Source organism: Vidua chalybeata, chromosome 6 (assembly GCF_026979565.1).
Source record: "Vidua chalybeata isolate OUT-0048 chromosome 6, bVidCha1 merged haplotype, whole genome shotgun sequence".
In the NCBI taxonomy this organism is placed as follows: Eukaryota; Metazoa; Chordata; class Aves; order Passeriformes; family Viduidae; genus Vidua; species Vidua chalybeata.
The window spans coordinates 11,908,805-11,912,189 of record NC_071535.1 but is presented as its reverse complement, the minus strand read 5'-3'; positions in this window follow the sequence as shown (position 1 = coordinate 11,912,189).

The window sequence follows — 3,385 nt, the reverse complement described above, 5'->3', positions numbered from 1 at the left end:
GTTCTAATTGACCTTATATTTTTTCTTAAGCAGTATCTGTGATGGTGTTAGGCTTACAGAAGTTTGCTTTCCTGTGTTTTGAAGTCATTTATTGAATTGCAAGGTATCAGTACTTCATCCTTGAACATACATTAGGGACTGAACTATGTTACTTTGAACATACATTTGAGACTAAGCTATGTTAAATATTGATTTGAGGACCAACTGGGAACTGTAACTGTTATTGCCTCTGGTTATATTGCATCTGATTACAGAGAGACGTTTCCATCTAGGCTTTAAATCAGTAGCACTCAATATACTCCTGAGTGTAAGTAGCAGCACTCAGTAGCTTGAAAGGTCTTGCTTTGTAAGTACTTAATTCCATACTGGGTATGAATAAATACAAGCATTGAGCAGCTGCTATAACTTGTTTAAGCTTTTAAAGTATAATTGGCACACCTTGCTCTTAAAACATCCTGCTTAATTGATTCCAGAGTTTTCCTCAAGGTTTTTCAGTGAAGAAATTACAGGATTTGAGAATAGCAACAGAGTTGACTTCTAAACCACCATTCCCATCGTGCTGTTGAGTTCCTGCATTGCACCACCAGTTTGTGAGCAAGTTCAGGTAAGGGGAGGAGAAGATGAGGGGTGGTAGAAATGTGGGTTTAAAACTGGCAAAAAATCTCCATGCGTACTCATTACACGTTCTACTGCTCATTTGATCGTACATAGGCCTTGTTTGGTTCTGCTGCTGTCAGAATGAAAGGAGGCAAACTCAGACCAGCTTTAAACGTAGAACTGACCAGAGTTTTCTCTCTCTATTTATGGTCTGTCAGCAGAACAAACAAATACTTAATTATTTGTGGAGCGTGTTTCTTGAAAAGTTTGTAGGAGGACTTCAGGTTCAGATTTGAAATGCTAGGAGAATAAATCCTTAATGAAACAGAATGCCAGGACCTCAGTTGAACCTGCACTGAATTTTAATTGTCTTCTGTTTGAAGAGGGTCACTGTGGAATGAGGTAGTGCATTTTGACTTTTCCCTGTAATGGCTGCAAGTTGTTAATCAACAAAGCCCAAATACTAAACACATCCTAACACCACCTTGTCAGCAATAATGTAGTTTTAAGGGCAGGTAGAGATCGTTTCTCTCTGCTAATTTCACAGTGGGTAAAAAGCAAAAGATGCAATAATTACCAGAAACGGCAAAAGTAATGAGGCTTTAAAATATTTGAAGAAAGTGAATCTGTTCAAAGTGTCATGGCTGTGATAATAACAAGGGTTTCCACATGCTCATCATGTAGCTCACATGATATTTTGTCAGTAGGCCTTGGAAAAACTGGGTCTGGTTGGTTTTTCTACTCAATTAAGATGCATAAACTTGAGGACAGTATGTGCTGAATATCATTCTTCCAAGTGTTTCCTTAATACCTTGAAGAAATTGAGAAAATATGGAATTTTCATCAGGGCTGCTAGACAAATCTGTCTGAGAAGTCTTAGTCAATTGGCAGCTGCTACTGGCATTGGTTGGTCTATAATGTGTGTCTATAGTGTGCCATCTATAATGATGGCATTTCAGAATAAGAAGTTTTTAATCTGTACAGCACCTTCTAAAATCTGCTATGTAATCATGGTGTGAGGAGAGGAGTAAAGTGTGTTTGTGTCAGCAGTGAGCTTTACTGCACTCATGTTCCTGGGGCACTTAAAAGCTACCAAAGGGAACCTGGGATGGATTTCAAAATATTGAATATTGGGTGTGAATTTTGCAGGCAGGAATACAAATAAGAGTTGACTTCAGTATTCTTGTTTCTGGCTGTGTAGATGGAATACTTTAAAATGGCAGCACTTTCCTTGGGAAGAGTCCCAGGGACTTCACAGTGAAAGTGAAGTAGAGCAGAGGGAGTGCAATCCTGCTGCTGAGCACAAGGAGCAGGAACATCTGCACAGTGGTCTGCAAAGGTAGACATGAATGAAAGCAGGACTGTATGTGCTTGTGTTATGATATTCAATATTCAGTTTGATAATATGAATTGGTCTAATGTCAAGTTGCAAGAGTGTGATAATGGCTTTACAGCAATGCTGAAATGCCACCAGGGTGGCTGCTGGTTTAATTTTGTAAGGTAATTGAATCAGAGGTCCTTTCCTCAACTTCATTCTCTGCCTGAAGCAAACCAGCTTTTATGTGAACTCTCAATGATCCTATATTATTAAGGCAGTTTAACTTAAGAATTTTTTTCAGTCTTTTTCTCTGGAAATTGTCTGGAAAGTGTTGAATTTCCTTTGAGGCAAGCACATCAGATTCTTTGTAAGAGTTAATGTGAATTTTTCAGGTCCTGGATTCCCCTAAAGTGGCAGGAAAACACTGTTTTGCTGTAGTGGCACTCCTTTTGCCACCACTTTTTAAGTGATGTGGGTTTAAGTGTGATTCCTCTAATCGCTCTGGCGTCAGCTGGCGTGTGTCAGTGCTTTGTTTCAGTTCAGAAACTCCCGGGTAGCAGTTTGCCAGGAGATGGCAGTGAATTACCTGTTTGCATAGCGTGACCAGCAGACAGAATGGCAGTGTCAGGGTGCCCCTGCGGGGTCAAGTGTGTGTCCTGTGGCGTTCAGTGGACCTTGACAGACTTGGAGCGTGCCAGTGTCAAAGAGCAAATTGCCCACACACCACTCAGAAGAATAAGAAGTACAATTGTGTGCTGATTTCTGAGAGTCCTGAGTGTACTTGTGCATTCATTTAAAGCACCAGCAAGGCATTGAAAATAAAAGACTGTAAATAAAAATTGTTCAGTGTGACATGGGTTGTATATACGTACATCCATCAAATATTAAATAGAGAGTAATGTGGAAATCCAGTGATCAACGTTGTTAATGAATGTGCTTTCAGCTGTGAGTGACTGTTTTGGTTAACTGCTGGACCTGTAAAACATCACTGCTTCTCTCCAGCAGAGGCATCTGAAAATGTCTGAGCTCTTCTGAGGCAGTTAGGGCCTTTGCTTCAGTCTGTTGCTGCTCATGATGTGTGCAAGGCCATTGCAGAGACTGCACAACAGGACCCCTGTTTCATCGAGGTCCTGCATTGCTGCTCTTTAGGGGATCAGAGATCTCAAGTGACCTGTTTTCCTCCCTGGAGCAGGCCCACAGAAAAGGTGTATTTCAGAAGAACATGAATAACCAATATTTTTGAGAGAAATGATAGAGCATGTGAAGACACTGGCATAATATGTACTGCTTGTTAAACAGTGGCAAATCCATACACAAAAGGTCTTGGTGACCAGATAGGTCCTAATGTCCTTTGGCTAAAGCTCATCTCAGGAACTGGTTGCAAGACAAATCTGTGGAAAACTGTTGGTTAGTGTTTTGATTTAAGGGCTCGCAAAGTCAGGTGTCCTTCAGAGCTGCAAGGTGGACTTG